The 19,884-nt window shown below is 43.9% G+C and overlaps 1 protein-coding gene across 2 annotated transcripts in view; it reads left to right on the forward strand.

Annotated features, from left to right (window-relative positions):
• Positions 1-8,040: 8,040 nt before the first annotated feature.
• The window catches only part of TMEM150C (transmembrane protein 150C), a 70,492-nt gene continuing 58,648 nt past the window's right edge, over positions 8,041-19,884 (forward strand). Inside the window, exon 1 of one of the 2 annotated variants that reach the window (XM_045790454.2) lies at positions 8,041-8,189. The gene's annotated coding sequence lies outside the window, so the exon portion shown is untranslated. Of the gene's footprint in view, positions 8,190-8,363; positions 8,456-19,884 lie in introns of those variants that run through there. The other variant, XM_045790450.2, reaches the window with a different exon arrangement.

The raw sequence follows: 19,884 nt of genomic DNA on the forward strand, positions 1-19,884 counted from the left end.
TCTATATCCAATGTGGGGCTCGAACTCACAATCCTGAGATTAAGAGTCACATGCTCTTCAGACTGAGCCAGACAGGCCCCCAACACATTGTTATTAGTGGCAAAAAAATAGAAAGAAACTAAATATTTATAAATAGGGCTTTGTATGTGTTAAATAAATTGTGATACATACAAATTATGAAATACTAATATTTCATAAACTGTTAAAAAAAATCTCAGTTTTTGACACCAGTATTACCCTGATACCAAAACCAGACATCACAAGAAAAGATAACTACAGACCAGTATCTGCTATGAATATATACCAAAATCTTTGACAACATCCTAGCAAACTGAATCCAGCAACATATTCAAAGGACTATACATCATGACCAAGGGGGATTTCTTCCAACAATGCAAAGTTTAACACCAAAAAACTCAATTAATATAATGTATCATATTAATAGAATAAGGGACAAAAATTATGATTATCTCAATAGACAGAGAAGATTGAACTAAATCCAACACCCCTTCATGACAAAAGCACTCAACAAACTAGAAATAGAAGGCAATGTTCTCAACCTGATAACAGCCACCTACGAAATGGAGAGCCAACATCATGTTCAATGGTAAAAGACTGAATGCTTTCCCCCTAAGACTGGAGCATGATAAGGATGTCTGCTCTTGCCACTTCTATTCAGTTTCCACTGTAGGGACAATCAGGGCAATTAGACATTAGGGGGCTATAATTTTAAAACCACTTTCTAAAATAAACACAATAACAATCATTGGGAGAGATGCAAAGAAATGGAGACTCTTCTGAATCACTGCTCGTAACGTAAAATGGTGCAGTCACTTTGAAAAATAGTCTGGAAGTTCCTCAAAAGGTTAAATATAGTTACCATGACCCAAAATTTCACTCCTAGATGTATCCCCAAGAGAAATTTAAAAATATATCTACATTAAAAAACTTATACACAAATGTTCATAGCAGCATTATTCATTCATAATAGTCAAAAGGTAGAAACAACCCAAATGTCTATCCACAGATGAATGGATAAGTAAAATATGGTATATCTATTCAATGGAATATTATTTGGCTAAAAAGAGGAACTAAGTACTGATAGATGCTACTTGGATGAACTTTGAAAACATGCTAAGTGAAAGAATTCAGACACCAAACACCACATTTTGTATGATTCCATTTATATGAAATATCTAGAATGGACAAATCCATGGAAACAGAAAGTAGATCAGTAGTGGTAAGGGGCTGGGAGAGGTGTGGGGGAAAGTAGGGAATGACTGATAATGGATATGAGGTTTCTCTTTGAAGTGATGTTAACATTCTACAGTTGATTATGATAATGGTTGTATAAGTCTGTGAATATACCAAAAATCATTGAATTGTACACTTTAAATGAATGAATTGTATGGTATGTGAATGACATCTCAATAAAGCTGTGATTTTTTTTTTAAATTAAGTTAGCTTTGTATCTATTGACTTAGAGAGACAACCATGATACACTTTCAAGAGAAAGGAGTTCTAAAGTAATATATATTATGACTCCATCTTCCTGTTAAAAATGTGAATATATGTTTGTACAAGCATGAATAAATTTCCAAAGGATATGTACTGGGCTATTAACATTGGGAGGTAGGAAGGAAGGGGGTGAAGATAATGGGAGACTATTAACTTTTACTTTATACAAAAGTGGATCTTTTTTCACTTTTTAATTAGGCATATAGGACCATGTATCCAAAAAAAAGTGAAATAAAGGAAGAAAATAAACAAGAACAGGGAAAGGGAAGAGGGGAAAGAGTGGAGGCAGAAAGAAGAAATAAGGCAATCGGGCTTGCTGAAGGTGATGAGGGCTTGCCCAAAAGCAATACAAATGAAATGAGACAGATTCCTAAGACTTTGTACAAGTAGAGCAAGAAATAGGCTTAGCTACCAGGTAAGATGCGATCACTGGAAGAGAAAGGGAGTTGTTGTTAATTCAAGATTCCAGGCTGGTCTGCAAATGAAGAGATGGTCCTAGACTTTGGCTTTGAATTGGAGGTGTTGGCTGGCTCATCAGATAGCGGCCCACGATAGATGAGTGCTTTGGGGAGTCATCTGGAAAGAGGTAACATTCTATAGAGGGAGAGACCACAGTGTTAGCAGAGAGAAGACCAAGGGCAGGATATTGAAGACCACATTCCCATACTGGCATTCCCGTGAAGGAATATGTGAGGAAGTAGTCAGAGAGGAAGAAGGAAATCCAGGGGATTGAGACCTGCCAGGAAGGGAAGGACCGGCCAGTTTCAAAACGCACAGGGTAGTGAAGCAAGAGGCACATAGCAGTCAGTGGAGCTGGGTGCCTGGAAGATCATTCCCTGTGCACCTATAAGGGAGCATTTTCAACAGAGTGGGTGTGGAATCCAGATTTCTGGGGCTGAAAGTTAACCAAAAACCAGACTAAAGAGGAAGTAGTGAAAGAACACTATGCTTTTGAGAAACTTCTTATTGAGGGGAAGGGAAGTAATGAAATAGGAACTTGACTGAGAAAGCAGCTTCTATGGAAGGCGTTTTTAGGATGGAGGAAATACGCCCATGTTTATAGGCATTTGAGAGGGAAGATTTAGACACCTCTAAGAGAGAGTCTTGGGAGAGGACAGAAATAAGAACAACAACTGGCACACCGAGTTATGCTTGGAAATAGAACGAGGACTTTCATATTCTAAGAGTGGGGAGAGAGTGAGAGAGAATTATAAAAAATAAAAAGGTGGGGTTTTTTTGTTTTTGTTTTTTTCCTGAAGAGAAATCGAGCTCCCATCCAGGGGTGATAATTAAAATAGTTAACAACCAATGCATATTGTGCACCAAAGCAGGAGCCAGTAGGCCCCCAACTCTCTTCCAAGTTAACCCTAGTTGCTGGTCATGGCGAGGTCTAGGGGTAGAGGCCGGGTCAGGGCAGCCGAGGGGCAGGCAGCAGAGTGGGGCAACAAAACTATAGGTTTTGAAGCAACATCTCGGCTAGAACTTTAGAAGACTGAATGAGAATGATCTAAATACTGGGGCGCCTGGGTGGCTCAGTCAGTTGGGTGTCTGACTCTGATTTGGCCTCAGGTCATGATCTCAGGGTCGTGGGATCGAGCCCCAAGTCAGTCTTCATGCTATCTAGGGAGTCTGCTTGAGATTCTCTCCCTCCCCCCTCATGCCTCTCCCTGCTTGCACTTGCTCGAGCACTCTCTCTCTAAAATGAATAAATAAATCTTTTTTAAAGAAGAGTGATCTAAATTCCTCAAAAACAGTCATTTGTAACAAAAGAATATCATGCTATAAAATGATTAATCTTTAGCTCTCTGATTTAGAAAGTATTTTTTTTATCAGATAAATAATGGATGGCTTCCATAAACTTAATGCATGTTGGCAAAAGGTCTAAAAGAGACGGGATTGATTGAAATCAAAACTGGTCACACTTTCTGGCTTATGCTCTTGCAGCAAACAACAGTCTCTTAGTTCAAATAGGGGAAATGGGGTCGCAGTGAATTTCAAAATACAGAATCTGGTGTTTATTCAAGGTTTTCCCTCTGAGCGCCAGTCACAGACCTCTTTGCAACTCTGCTCTCCCACTGGAGGAAGAGAACGAGGCGATGGTACCTAGCACTCAAGAGAATGCAGAGAAGTGTTTGGGGATTCCCACATCGCAGTTGCCAAGTACGTAATATGGAAACCGTCACCAAGGTGATCATATCAACCTCAGCCACATGTCAGCCTCCACAGGAAGGCACCCCTGGTGCTCGTCGGCATGTCGGAAATCTTCCTCCTTTACCACTCCAGAGCACTGCAGAGCTGCTGGTCTGAGGGAGGCCGGCGGGGGAAGCAGACTCTGAAAAATTAATATGTCCTTGATCCAGGACACGCTGCATGTGCCTGTAGCCTTTCAAAGCATAGCATTTTCTGACTGAGAGATTTCTTTTATCTAATCCTAACTTTAGAGGTGAGGAAAATGAGGCAGCCCGCTATGTAACAGAAGTTTAAACCAACAAATTGAGATTCACTTGGGTGTTTTAATCCAGCATCTTCACTCCTAACTTTCTGGTTGGTAAGCTTCGGTTATAACTTACATGCACGTGAAGGGATTGCTTGACACGTATCACTTATCTGTAATTCAAGGAAGATGCCAACATGAGACATCCTCGGGAGTTTTAAGGTACAGGGGAGGGTGGAATGCGCTGTATCTGAACGTGTGGCTGCTGTGTTGGCGCAGCGGGGCTCACGGTATCAGCGGAAAACGGCCGTATTCTCCTCCATCGTGCCTGTGTGCACCCGCTCTGCGGGGCTGCTCGCCTTCCTGCCCCTCGGAGGAGTTCATGTGTGGGTCTTATGACTCTTGGGGTCACTCTCAAATAACCAAAAGGGCCTCTGGTTACTTTGCGTCAAAAATACAGTCTTAGATCAGTAATGAATGGGTCTTAATTAAAAAAAAAAAAAAAAAAAGAACCCTCTATGCTTCAGTGGCAAAGGGGAGTAACAGTAGGCTGCTTCTGTGTCTCTCCCAGCCTGCAGCTTCTCCCCTCCTTCTCATTCATGAGGCTGCCCCATCTTCTAGGGTTGACGCGGGGAAGAGAGAGAGCTAAGGAGGCAGGAAGAAAGGCTTTGGGGGGCTTTAGGGGGCACAGTGTCTCTGGCTCTGGCAGATGTTTCCAACTGACTCTTCTCACGGGCAGTTCTATAGGTTTGCCAAAGCCGCCCGTCCCCACTACCGCCCTGCTGAGGAATCTCTCGCCACCCATTTCCTCGGCACGAGCAAGGTCATTTTGCCTCTGACTGGTTGCCTCAGAGTCTTCCTCTGGGCCCCGGCCATCTGGAGGCAAAGCTCCGGCTTCTTTCTGCCAAGGTGTCTGCCTTTCCAGGCAAGAGTCTTGGGTAGGGTCAAGGTCAAGCCCACACTGTCTGTCTCACTTGCTTTAGACTCGTCTTCCGTGGGAGTAAATGACTTCCCCTACCGTGGCCTCTACCCCGTGTTCAGGCCACTTTTGCCAACTCTGGCCCATTAGATTTCTCAAGCATGAGGCAGACAGCAGCCTATGGTGTTCCCCACACTGCAGGGGACGCATCCCAGGCTCTCCAAGAGATCTGCCTGAAGTACCTCTCACCAGACCTAAGGTGAGAGAAAAGCCCCCTCGGACCTGCCCCTGGGGGGTGCATAGGAGGGACCTCTTCTTAGAACACCTTCAGTTCCTCTACAGAAACCCTTCTCTGATCCAGGCGGCCTCACCAGCCTCCACCTCAACCTTTGCACATCTTCCAGGTAAGTGAGACGTTAAGGGAACACCCCTTTGCAAGTCCCACGTCATGGTCCTGCACCTTGCTTGGAAGGTGAGAGGGGCTGACAGCTAGATCTGGGTCGTCTGTCAAAATGGAAATAAAATAATAGCTCCCATTTTAACAACCTGTTACCAAATATATTCTGTATAAAGATCAAAATGAAAAGATCAAATGCCGTTTCAACAAACTTTGCATAGTTTCGTTGTTTATCGGAGATTACTTGAATTATTGGTGGTTGGAGAAGGGTTGGCAATAACTTTGTGATACAGAGATTTTTATTACAACAAGATATATTGCAACTCAACCAACAGCAAGGATCCCAGAATCCCAGGAGTGTTATTGATAAGTCGCGCTTCCCGTTGTTTTTCCAACTGAGCAAGGGAAGTGATTTGAATCATAAACAACAGCGAATTGGCTGCCTAAGAGAAAGGAAACGAACAAAATATAGAATTTCTTTATAATTCGAAATGTGTTGTTGTGGTTTCCGCTAGATAACAAGGTCTCTTACTTCAGAAGAACCATGGCCCCTACTCAGACAGACGGACACCTGTGCGGTTCCCCGGACGTTTGTCAGCAGACTGGGTAGAGCCGCACAGTGTCAAAATCATGGTGCCTCGTCGTGGTCCTGGGGAGTGATTACGTCTCGGCGTATTGATCTCCATCCTGCCCCAAGACGGCTGTGGTTGGCATCTATTGGCAGGCCTTAAACCCTGTTCGTTCTCTACTTAGCCCTTTCCTCAAAGCCTGAAGCGTTTTGGAACACTGTCAACAAATCATTTAAGAATACAGGATGAATCTTTATGTACATTTTTTAAAAAGACAACCAGTTCTAGGAAAGCACTTCGATCTTACACCCATACATGATTTAAAATATCAAAGGTCATATTGAGTACACAGTGAACACATTTTAATGGGTGGGGTTCCAAGAGCAAGAAAAGAAAGATAAAAGCATAGATAAACTTGTGTTTTGTTTGTGATCAGTTCTCTTGAAGCTCCACTAGAACTCTCATGGCAGTAACAGATCTGCTTCCGGCAACCAGCGCTCCTTCATGGCCAGTATTTTTTTTTTTTTAAGATGTTATTTATTTATTCGACAGAGAGAGACAGCCAGCGAGGGAACACAAGCAGGGGGAGTGGGAGAGGAAGAAGCAGGCTCACAGCGGAAGAGCCTGATGTGGGGCTCGATCCCATAACGCCGGGATCACGCCCTGAGCCCAAGGCAGAGGCTTAACCACTGTGCCACCCAGGTGCCCCATGGCCAGTATTTTAACATAATATTTTAGCCGTCAATATCACTGTCAGGAATACAATTTATTTCACACTTTGGGTTTATTTGGATGGACATTTTGGAGATGAAGGTGGCAGTGATTTAGGGCTGCTGACAAATGGTGCTGAGCCTGCTATCCTCACAAATTCAAGTTGGTTTCTTAAGCAAAAGTAGGCCTGGCTCTAAGTGAAAATGAAAATGTTCGAATAAATTAAACATAGTGCAAGGGCTCTCAATCTTTCCGGAGAAGAGGAAAAGTAAGGACAGTCTATAAATTGGGGACCTTTTTCCCAAGCAAGGCGGTGACTTAGTCATGGACAGGTCAGAATCATCTGCGGCTCTTTGTAAAAATACCCATGCCCAGATCCCACCTCTCCCCTCCTACCCCTCTAACCCCAGGTTCTGACTGGGAAACAGGCATTTGTCTTTTTTTTTTTTTTAAAGCCCTTCACTGGTGATTCTGGTGTGCAGACAGTGTTGAAAGGGATCACAAATTGTTTCGATGGATCCAGAAATTTTAAAAGAGCGGACTGAAAGAAGGTCTGGCTAGAGGACTCCTTCAGGTATTGCAGAGAGAAATGTATGGCACAGAGGGGATGGAGTGGGGAGCTCCTCACATCGTGCTGGGATTCGGTCATGGATGGGACTCAGCAATTCTTAGCTTTGAGGGATTTACAGATCACTTTGAGAGTGTGATGAAAGATAAAGTTACTCCTCAGAAACATACATACAGGCTGAGCCCAGAACATTTAGCACATGCTGTGAAGAGACTCTAGATCAGAATTGTTTTTGTTGTTTTAACCAGATGGATCACACGCATTCATTCAAGTAAGGCCCCTGGTCTCAAGAAGCTTCCAGTCTAGTAGCCCAGAGATAACAGTAACAATAAGTCAATATACACATAGGGTAACCAAGGATTGCAAGAGTAGTGGGGGAAGGGAGTGTTCTGGAATGTTGAATTGGAGAATTTGAACCGCGTGCTTTGAGAGGCGACGGATGAAACGAGATGGGCGTGGTGCGGAGGCCCCCAAAAGAATGGCTGTCGTTCTAAAGCAGGTTGATAAAGAAGGTCCTACTGTGGGAACCCCGCAAGGCTGCCTTTGGACTAGAAGCCAACGGGGAGCGGGCGGTAAAAATGGCATCGCTCCGCGCTGCTGCCAGAGGTCACTGTCGTGGTGCCACGGGTAGGCTGAGGGCTGGGTTGGGGGAGACTATTAAAATGCGGTGAATACGGTTTTATCACAGACTCGGACGAGACGCGGGGAAGAAAAGAGCAAGCTGGCGCTGGGAGGGCGGCCTTGGAGTCCGCTGCTCCCCGCCAGGGTCAGAAGTTGGCCCGGCGTTTGTTCCTCCCGATGAAAGAAAACCGCGGGAGAGCGCTGAGCGCCGGCGAACTGCATTCAGCCAGTGCGCCTGAAAATGAGTTTTAGCCGCTCTGTGCGAAAACCCTAGGTGTGTGGACAGAAGGCAGCCAGCCAGAAGGTTACAACAGGTCAAGAATAAATAACCAGCAGGCGGAAGATCCCAGATTCTGTCCTCCCTTTTGTTGGGTGAGGAGCGCCAGGCAAACGCGTCCACAAAGGCTTTGGAAAGAAGCGGTTCGGCAGGGCACGCGCGGCTCCAGTCCCGGGTAACTATTAGGGGCCCCGAGGGGTGACGGCAGCTGCAGGCTCGGGGGACTGGGGGCTCAGCTCTCCGGGGGAGGCCTCGCGGCGGGGACCCCAGAATAAGTCGGGGGCGGGCCGCGGCGCGGCGGGCGGGGGCGGGCGGGCGAGCAGATCCCACCCCTTCCTGAAGGAAGCGCCCTCCTCGCCGCCGCCGCTGCCGCCGTCGCCGCTGCCGCCGCCGCAGGTCACGGCCCCGCGAGGCGACCGCGGCCCCGCCGCACCGGAGCAGGTAGGCGCGGCGCCCGCGGCGCCCCCTCCTCCGCCCGGGCCGCGGGGCAGCCAGGGGGCGGCGGGCCCGGCTCCGCGCGCAGCCCGGAGGCGGAGACCGGGGGCGGCGGGCGCTGCAGCGGGACTCGGGCGGCGGGGTCCTCCCGGCCGCGGGGGCCCTGCTCCGCTCCGCCCCAGCCCCGGAGCGGCCCGCGCGCGGGTCCACCTTCCCGAGCCCCCTCGGGGGAGGCGCGGGTGTCCGGCAGCGCCCGGTGGTCCCCGCCGCCTCTCCCCCGCGCGTGAGCGCCGAGCCGACGCGCCTCGCTCGCCGTCGCCGCCGCTGCCGCCGCAGTGCTGTCCGCCGAGCCCCTGCGCCGCCCGCCGGCTGCGGCTCCGTCCCGTCCTTTGACAGGTGTCCCCACCCCGCCGCCCCATCCGGATACCCAGGCCTTTTGTTGTCGGGTGGACTCTGGTCGGAAGCGACCCCAAATTTGGCCTCCCGGTCTCTCTGCCATTCGCTGTTCACTTTACCGTTAGCCAAGTCAGGCTGGCTCGGGAAACAAGGGATCCGGGAAGGAGGCACTAACTTGCCTTGCCCTGTGTACCGCCCTCCACTCCAAATGCACAGTCTCGCTTTCCTCTCCTGGGTGCACAAGGGGGAAGACGTGGGGTTTTCGGTTTCTCCGCGGAGGCAGCGGTGGGAGGGGGGTTACCGTTTGGTCATCCACTGCAATAAAAAAGTGATTAGCTTTGGATTATGGAGAAAGACCTTGTTTAGTGGTTTTCTCCTCCTTAAATGAATCAAATCGAGAATGAGTGTTTTTCCCATTTTAAAATCATATTCCGTTTCTCGCTACCCATCCCTCTTGTCCGTCCACCCTTCACCTCCAGAGCACTTTATTATATCCGAAACACTACACTGATTTGGGGGGGGGGGTGTCAGATTTATTCCGGCCAGACCATCTTTCACAGCTGAGCCAGGATTTTGACTGCAAATGTGAGAACATAGCCAGTTGGGGTGGAAGCCTTTCCTTGAGTGAACCCATTCCGACTTACTACATGCGAGGTCTTGCTTGGAAACCAAATATACTAATGATATGTTTAAAAAAAAAAAAAAGGATTTTGGATCCCTTACAGTAACGAAGCCAAACGGTGATATTAGTTCCTGCTTCTTCATTTCTCTGCTTGAATCAAAGGCAAGTTTTTTTATGATGCAGGGCTGTCACACCATCCTGGACTGCAGTTCATCAAAAAAGCGAATGTGAATATATAAACTCCGTGCTAGCAGTTAATAAGTTGACCTACTTAAAGTTTTCAAGAAAAAATTGTGAGGCTCATATATGTGATATTTGCAGATCAAAGAATTTTAGTCTCAGCTCTCATGCATTAAATCCCAAACTTTTTTTTCTATGTGTCCTAGAGACACCATGTTTCTAAGATTAGCTATAGCTGTCATCTCTTAACTAGAAATGTGAGTTTAATCTTCGAGGCATAGCATAGGAATTTTAATGGTGTGTCCTTTATTTATAAATTATTTGGTAAATGTTTTGCGAGCTCCCCGAGTTGGAAGCTCAAAAACTGGACATGGTAAATAAAAGGGTAAAGAAATTTTGCTGACAATAAAAACTATTTGGTAGATGTTATGACATTGAACAAACATATTGAGGGATTTGGAAAGTGCATGTTTATTAAATCTGCCATTAGCTGAAGGCAATCTGTTTGGATTATTTAAATTGATGTTAAAGTTCTTTATAGCAATTGCTTAAGTCACGTATTTCTCATCAAATGCCTTTTACAGATTGCTTTGTGGAGGAGATAGTTTGCTCTGTGGAATAATTTTTTGTATGAACATAACGTCTAGGCTTTGTTCTAGAACTACCACAATCATGCTTACGGTGACCTTGCAGGGGGGTTTCTGTGCTTACTTTCCCTGCTTTGTGATCAACAGGAACGGCACTTTGCTTTACGCTCCTGTCTGTACCCCTGCTTTGCTTCCCCTGTGACCTAAGCACACCTCTGCAGTACAATGGCTAGATTAGCAGGGCAGCCTGCGGTCATGAAAGAGGAAAGCTAGCTGGCCCCTGCAATTTGAGCCATTTGCTTTCACTATAATCTGGCCACTAGGGATCATTTCAGTAACCAATTAAGCAAGACAGACACTGACAAGATAACGTATTACCTCTCAATCTTCCCCTTCCCCAGAAGAATCTATTGCACTCAGAATCCACACTACAGTGGTAATTAGGTTCTGTGAGGCTCAAATAAGATTTGTGCTAAAGTTCTCAAAATGTGATACAAACACCAAGTGTTACTGAATCGGGGTCTACATTCATGACAAGGCTAGGAACACACTCCGGCGTGTAATAGTTTCCTCATCCTGAGGGTAACAACAGCAGTGCATCCTTACTTACTTTAACTGCTGACTTTTCTTCCTGGATCTGATGGTGCCCTGTGTCTTTATAAATTGTTCTAAGGACTTTCAAACTAGCTTATAGGTTAGGAGAACTTTCACAAGTTGTTGTTATCAGCAAATATCATTTCTTGGCATGGTTGGATTTTGAAAAATAGCTTGTGGCAATGGAAAGTCTTAATTCAAAGACAGTTTAGACAAGCCCGTTGGAATGATAGTTTGAGATAATAATGGAATCTTTGGGCACTAGCCTTCAAATATCAACCTCACTGTAGTTTAAGTCAGGCCAGCTCTGCTGAGTCGGGTTTGGAACTCTCACCTGCTAAGAAATTAGCATTTTTCTTTTAGCATCTGTAAATGGCTTTTCTCCATATTAATACCATCCAATAAAACTTTCTGTAGTTCCGTAATTTTTCCGAGGTGCTAGCCACAAGCCACATGTAGCTATTGAGCACTTGAAATGTGCCTACTGCAACTGAGGGAGTCAATTTTAATTTTTATTTAATTCTAATTAATTTAAATAGCCACATGGGACTAGTGGCTATCGTGCTGGACAGTGCAGCTCTAAATTGTCTTTACCTGTTCCCTGTAGAGATAACATTTGATGGCCATTCTTTTTTCCCCCCTAAGATTTTGTTTATTTATTTATTTATTTATTTATTTATTTATTTATTTAGAGAGAGCATGGGGGGAGAGGGGCAGCAGGAGAGGGAGAGAGAGAATCCCAAACAGACTCCGCACTAAGCACAGAGCCCGATGCCAGGGCTCCATCTCCCGACCCTGAGATCATGACCTGAGCCGAAATCAAGAGTTGGACGCTTAAGTGACTGAGCCACCCAGGTGCCCCTGATGGCAGTTATTCTTTAGAAGAAAGTGGAAATAGACATTGATAGAACCAGGAATTAACATTTCACTCTGTCATCCTGTTGTTACAGAAAACACTAGTATTTACTCTAAAGCTGAAGTTCTATCCCACTCTAAAAATAAAGTTTCCCTTTTTCATTTATATATATTCGCTAGCCACAAAAATAAACATCGCCCAGAGTTGTTTAGATGCTTGGCCCCATGTATCTGTGTTCTTGAACTTCCTTGAATTTGCTCTCTTGCCCATTATAGAATCATTTATTCTTAAAGCCAGTTTCTGCACTTTTAGATTTTTCAAGGGGAGGGATATTTGAAGAGAGGTAGGAGGTAGGGGGTGATGCACAACCATTCCTCCTCCCAGTCTCCATTCCTTTCTAACAGTCACAGAAGCCCTGTGACGAATCCAACAAATGAGTACCCCGCCTCGAGGAGCGGCTGAAGCCACGTGGGGATGCTTGCATAAATTTAGGACATGTTCCATATCATCCTTTTCCTTCTTCCTTTCTTTTTCTTTTTTTTTTAGATTTACAGTGCCCAATGGATGAGATACGTGTACTTGTTTAACTTTTTTATTATGTTTCCAAAAAATTTTCATACAGTATTTTTCAAACCATGTGTCCTTAGTCATGGAATTGATTTAAAAGGTTAGGGTGAGCCTAAATGGACTATATAGTGGAATAGGAATTATTACGATGTGTCCCTCTTTGTGGGGGCTGCTAGTGATTGATGGAATTTTTGGTTCTCCGTGTATGGCAAATACAAGGCCACAGGGAGGGTGATGATTAAAAGCGTTACATTAATAGGACCCTTGGGTTCAAATCCTGACTCTGCACTGCCCCGTCCATATATAGTGAGGACTATATCAGCAGGGTCATTATTTGTAATATTATTATATAAATGTATGTGTGACTTTTAGATCATGATATAAAATACTGCCTCTGAAACTAGGCTTGGGACCCACTTTTAGGAAACACTGATCTAAGACCTGTGTAATCACTAATAATAACAAGCAAATGATTGAGTACTTCCCAAGGGCTCCACGCTGAATGCTTTACATGTATTATTTTGTTTCTCATGACAGTCCTGTAAGCCCTGCCACAATCCCACAGTACCTCCATCCCAGGAAGTCAGAGAGGCAGGATCTGAGCCCCAAGCAGTCTAACGACAGAGCCCACGAGTTCAGCCACCTCACCTTTCATATTGCAGTGTGACAGTGATACACAGAAGGACATCTGCAGACCTGTGAGGCTCAAACATTGTATAGCCTTGCACAAGTACAGAAACGAGCACACCACAGCTCTTTTCTGTGTAAGATGAGTCTTGATGAGTGAGAGGGGAGTCACTGCATTATATTTAGGCTAGGAGAGACCTCGCTGCTGCCAGCCTCTGGCCCCTGAAAGTGAATGCTCTTGGTCAGGAAGCCTGGGGACCAAAGAAACCCAAATGATCCTGAGGCTGACTACAAATTGTACAGGCTTCCTTCCCTCCTAACCACTTGCTAACTTCTGCACACTGCTTTGTAGCAAGTCGTCACAAATGGTCTGAATAGATAATGTCCATCCCATAAGTCTCCCACTTTTTACTACATTCTGAATTGTTTTTCAGAATCACTTCTTGCCTGTAAGTGCTTCATGAGATGTATGGATTTTTATGTGTAATGGATATATAACATTCTATTAGTTTCAGATGTACAACATAATGTTTAGATATTTGCATATATTGCAAAATGACTAAGTCTAGTTAACACCCCTCACCACATATAGTTACAAATTTTTTTCTTGTGATGAGAGCTTTTGAGATCCACTCTCTTAGTAGCCTTCAAATATACAATATAGTATTATTATTAACTATAGTCAACGTGCTATACATTATATCCTTAAGACTTATTTTATAACTGGATGTTTGTACCTTTTGATTTAACTTTTAATATAATAAATGCAAAACAATGTTTTAAGAATTTTAGGTACGGAGGTGCCTGGGTGGCTCAGTCGGTTAAGCGTCTGCCTTCGGCTCAGGTCATGATCTCAGGGTCCTGGGATCGAGCCCCGCATCAGGCTCCCTGCTCAGTGGGGAGCCTGCTTCTCCCTCTCCCACTGCCTGCTGCTCCCCCTGCTTGTGCTCTCTCTCTCTCAGTCAAATAGATAAATAAATAAAATCTTTTTAAAAAAAAAGAATTTTATGTACAAGGAGAGGTCTTAAAATTGAGGCTGGCAATCTTTTTTTTTTTTTTCTCCCCTAGTGTAATCTAGAAAGTAAAACCAAATTCATTATAGAAGTAGATTTCAGTTTTCCCTAAAAGTCAAACTAAATATACGTGGTCACATGTCCATAGACTCCGTCAGGTAGAATAGAAAAGGCAACAGCTTGTCATCATGGTTAGTTTTCTTCTTTAAAAACTACAGAATGTCCTTGAGGCGTTCAGATTTCGCTCAAGGCTGCAGAGGCGTCCACCTCTGGAGAAGTGATACAGACCCAGCCTGTGGAGTGCAGAGGAGTACAGTGAAGTGTCTTTGAAAAAGCGTTGAAAGTTGTGTAATGCTTTTAGGCAAGTGTGGACAAAGCTTAAGAAGTCATCGTGATTAACTATGGAGTAGAGGAAATTAGCCTGTAGTTTAAATGGTGTTATTTAACTCTGCAGTAATTATAATGAATTATGATGGTTTTCAACTGAATGTAAACATAAATGTCTCCAAAAATAGCATAGCCTTACTGTTCATCAAACATTTCATTTATTACCAAAGTAGACCTCTTCCTGGGTTTTTTTTACACATATAATGACTTAGCTGCCAAAGAAATATTTTAAATGTTAATAATTGGAAATTTTAAAGCATAAATTAAAACTGTATATAGCCGGGGGCACCTGGCTGGCTCAGTTGGTAGAGCATGTGATGCTTCATCTGGGGTTGTAAGTTCAAGCCCCATGTTGAGGGAGGAGATTACTTAAAAAAAAAAAAAATGGGCATCTGGGCGGCTCAGTTGGTTAAGCATCCGGCTCTTGGTCTCAGCTCAGGTCTTGATCTCAGGGTCATGGGTTCAAGCCCTGTGTTGGGCTCCACACTGGGTATGTAGCCTACTTAAAAAACAAAAAACAGGAGTGCCTGGGTGGCTCAGTCAGTTAAGCGTCTTCTGCCTTCGGCTCAGGTCATGGTCTCAGGGTCTTGGGATCGAGCCCCGTGTGGGGCTCCCTGCTCAGCGGGGAGTCTACTTCTCCCTCTCCTTCTGCTCCTCCCCCACCCCCACTCATGCTTTCTCTCTCTCTCAAATAAATAAATATAATCTTTAAAAACAAAAACAAAAGACAGACAAAAGAAAAAACAAGAAAAAAACTGTAGATAGCCAAAATGGGCATTATAGTGTATAAACTGGTCTGGTTAATAAAACAGTTTTTCAGATTATCTTTCAGTCTATTGATTCATGAGTGAAATGTGTTAATTAAGAAATATTGATACCGGAGGAGCCTGGGTGGCGCAGTCGTTAAGTGTCTGCCTTCGGCTCAGGGCGTGATCCCAGAGTTCTGGGATCGAGCCCCACATCAGGCTCATCCACTGGGAGCGTGCTTCTTCCTCTCCTGCTCCCCATGCCTGTGTTCCCTCTCTCACTGGCTGTCTCTCTCTCTGTCAAATAAATAGATAAAATCTTTGGGGGAAAAAAAAAAAGAAATATTGTTACCGGGGTGCCTGGGTGGCTCAGTTGTTAAGCGTCTGCCTTAGGCTCAGGGCGTGATCCTGGCAATCTAGGATCAAGCCCCATGTCAGGCTCTTTCACTGGGAGCCTGCTTCTTCCTCTCCCACTCCCCCTGCTTGTGTTCCCTCTCTGTCTGGCTGTCTCTCTCTCTGTAGGATAAATAAATAAATAAAATCTTTAAAAAAAAAAAGAAATATTGATACCATTGTAAAGCATTTCAAATAGAAATATTTTTTTTACTGCACTTGGAATGTTTGTAAATTACAATTAGAATTCTGTAATGTAATCGTCCTGGAATTTCTAGTGGAAATATATCTCCTGGAATTCCTAAATTCTACTTCTCACTAAAACTTAAAGAGTATTTACATGGAAACACTAGTAACTAAAATCTACATACATGCGGTGGCAGGAATATTAACTAATGGGTGACGGTTTTTCTTTCTTGTGGTATTATGTTCCCACATGCCCTAGACTTATGTCATTTTGAAAAATTTTCCAGTCTTGTCAATGGCAGCACAGTGTTCATAAGAACAGTATTTATCGCCCTGTAATTTTAACAGCTAATAGAATTGTTCCTGAATAAGCTGATTATTTTTTCTATGACATTTTGATTGGTGTTTTTCCATTTTAATTTGAGCTTATACGTAGCATAAAAATTGATGTATATGAAAAGGGGTGGGTTACCATTTGTATACCAAAATTTTGATTTTCTATGTATGCATGTAAAAATAAAGACAAAATTTTTCCATTACCTGATTTGGGGAAAGGATACCATTGTGATCAAGTAGTGGCATATGGTGATCTTTTAAGATCAGGCCATTGAACCAAGTGAGCGTTTACTTACAGGGCCATAAATTCAGCAGTTCAGCTATGATGTTCTTTATTAGCTATTGGACAATATTTGTGTCATACCTAGCAAGGTCCCTCGCCCAGAGTAACTTTTTTCTTCACCGTTACTTCCTCCTTATTCATAACACAGGTTTTAACTCGTTTAATCACATGGGAAATTAAAGAGGATTGTTCTGGATGACAACTGCTCCCCTATTGAGCATTTCTAAGAGCTAGAAAAAGCCTTAGGAAGTCAGATAATTTATTTCTTTGAGTCTTGGCATGACCACAGTCATCACAGAAAGATGATGTGTGGACTCCATTCTACTTTGAGCTTATGAATATTTTACGCCAGTTCTTGACGTATTGTATATCCAGGCTGACTTAACAGGACCCTGATGTTGAACCTAGGCTCACTTCAGTTTCAGGTATCTCCTGGTTTGCTTGCTTGTGGCACGTTTTACCTTGTCTTTCCAATTAAATCATTGTTTCTTTGCATGTAGAAATTATATTATGTAATTTTTTTGTATCCCACTGGTTTGTCTGGGGAGGGAGGTTGGCAAGCTATTTTGTAAATAAAGTTTTATTGGAACACAGCCCTGTCCATTGGTTGCACATTACCTGCTTCTGCACCACCACGGAGTCAAGTAGTTGAAACAGCCCATCTGGTCCATGAAGCTGAAAATTTCCTCTATCTGGTTCTTTATGGGAAAAGTTTATCAACTCCTTCATATGATGCTCTTCTTATGGGATCCTTGAAGAAAATGTGAAAAAAATGTCCTGTTACAAATTACATATAGTGAATTGCTCCCTGTAGAAGCAGATTTCACATCTGAATGAGTAAATGAGTGACTAATATCTTCTCTCTTCCTATCGCACTGTCCATTGGCTGTGAAAGAAGGTGTCATCAGCATAGGCTTAGGTATCATATAGACCTAGCTCACTAGCTGTGTAACCTTGAATAAGTTACTTAATCCTTTTTGAAGCTATTATAGATACTGTGGTACCTGCTGTTGGGAGGCCCCAATGTCTGGCCTGGGTGGACATTGGGGTGAAGACCGTGTGTCCCATGCATCTCGGCAGGTCTTTACAAAGAGAGACACCGGCTGCACTTTTGTCCTAGGTTGTCTTTTCAAGCATGTTTGTGTAGTCAATAGTCTTGGATGATAGAGGTAGTGTTGCTCTTGGAAGCAAGGGGCAGGCATGCTTCCATCTACTATAATAGATGTGAGTTCCTCAGGTCGGAGTTCCTCTCCTGGAATGCTACTGACTTGTGTGCAGGTGTCGCGTGGCCCTCTTTGCCTACCCTGCAGGCATTGGAGCTGGAGGACCGTTACAAGAAAATGCAAATACTCCAGCTACTGCTGCTGCTGAGGGTAATAAATGTCCTTTGTCCCTGACCCAGGAGCCCTGGGTCTTCTGCCAGCATCCATGAAACTGTGGCAGGATAACTTGTGCAAATAGCATAAAATCCCAGACCTTTCCAGTTCTCAGACACCTATTCTGTGGGGTTTTTATGAAACTTGAATAAGGTAATGAATAGAAGACAATTAACACAGTGCCCGGCAGATAATAAGTGCCCAGTAAATGTGAGCTATGATTATTACCTAGCTGGTTATTAAGGTGTGAAGGTGAGTCCCAGTTTTGTGTGTCCAACTTGTATCTTAAGATAGAGGATTTTCAAATCGTAGGTCACCAGGGCTATGAAAACACTGAAGGAGATTAATTTTTATAATGAAACAGAAAATACAACATAATAGAATAATAAAGAAAATATCCAAGTGCAGAATTTGTGGTAAGGATAAATAGTGATTTGTTAAACATTTAGTTTCAATTATATACATATATATCTGTATATTGGACTGATATAAAATATTTTTTTTTCTGTCAGTCACAGTCAAAAAGTTGGAAAGCCACTGCTGCCCTAATACATATATGGATCTATTCAGAAGAACTGTTGTTCATGAGAGCGTAGAATTCCTGTCTTAGTTCTCATTCTGGGAAAGGGGTATAAAGGGCCATGCCCACTCATCTAGGTGTGGCTGCTGAGAAAGAATGACCAGAAGTTCAGTTTGTTTACCCTCTGCAAACCGTTTTGCCTGTGATTAGCAGAAAATGAATATAGCCACAGGTTATTTTCAGAAGAAAGGGATTTGTTGGTGGTGGTGTCCGCCAATAGAACTTTCTATGGTAATGGAAATGTTCTGTTTCTGCACTGTGCAATACAGTAGCCACTCTTTATTGAGCACTTGAATATGCAACTGAGGAACTGAATTTTTAATTAAAAATTTTAAAAATTTGGATTAAATTTGGACAGCATAGTTTTATTTAGATTGAACACAAAGTTGTGGTTTCCTCCAGTACAATTAATTGTGTGGTTTGGCTTCCGGTACTGTCCCATGGTGCAGCGCCCTTACACTGGGTGGTTCAAACAACCACTGACCCTTGCCCATGTCTGGCTTGGGTGGACATTGGGGTGAAGACATGCTTGAGGAGTGGCTACCTTGGACAGCGCCACACACCCAGAGAAAAGGTCAAGTTTCCGGGGGTAGAGATTCTCAACCCTGGCTGTGCAATAGAATTATCTGAAGAGCTGTACAAATCCAGGCTGCACTTCAGACCAAATCAGACATTGTTTAAATGTTCCCGGGGTGCTCTTTCATTTTGTCAGCTGGGCAGCGTCACCGGCTGGCAGGACAGGCTTGCCCATAGTCGGATGGGCGGGGGAATGGGCACACAAAAGACAGTGGACCCCTTTCTTATCTTAAACATGAAGACTCCAGCTTATCTTTGGTGTTGAGAGCTGAGCTGTTTCCCACCTGGCTGCCCTTGCAACAGAGGTGCCCTTGCTCAGTGGGCCAAAGTACAAATTTGTGTATGACAAAACTGAGCTTCAAAGAAGGAAAAATATAGGCTCTTAACTGACCTGATCCACATGTGCAGTCCTTTCTATTTATATATCCAGCAAACGTTTATAGACGCCCTCCTGTGTGTTTGAGATAAGCCGTGCTTGCTCAATCTAGTGGGGGAGACCGACACCTAAACAGTTTTCATACAGTAGGGTAAGCATAACATGGAGAGAAAAACCACTGAGTGCCTGGAGAGGACCTATGAGGGGGTAGCTATCCTGGATAGAAAAGGAGAGACATCAGGGGGTTTCTAAGAGACACTGACACACAAGTTCAGTCTTGTACGATCAGAAGGAGTAGTCACATGAAGAAGGGGAAAATGAACAAAAGAACAGATAGAGCATGGGAGGAGGCCATGGCCTACATTTTCTGTCCCTCTAAGACTGAATCCCATAAGATAGCTCCCTCCTGAGGGAGACCCTCACTGCAGTTTTAGCAAACCTCCTGGGATACTCTTATCCTAACTGAGCTTTATCATTTCTTCATTCACTCATTTATTCATTCATTCGACAAGTGTGATTTACTGAGGTGTTACTATTTGCAGACGTCGTCTAGGTGCCAGTGATAGAGCAGTGAACAAAACAGACAGCATTCCTGCCACAGGGAGCTTTATATTCTATTGGACAAGACCAACCAGAAATAGATGAATAAGGACATAGTATAGTGCATGACAAATGTGTTATGGAGGAAAAGAAATCGTGGTAAAGAATTTGGAGACACCTGAGAAAGTGCTCTGAGAACTAGAAGTCTCATAGC

Source organism: Ursus americanus, chromosome 8 (genome assembly GCF_024610735.1).
Source record: "Ursus americanus isolate L20-20 chromosome 8, mUrsAme1.1.p, whole genome shotgun sequence".
NCBI classification, from domain to species: Eukaryota; Metazoa; Chordata; class Mammalia; order Carnivora; family Ursidae; genus Ursus; species Ursus americanus.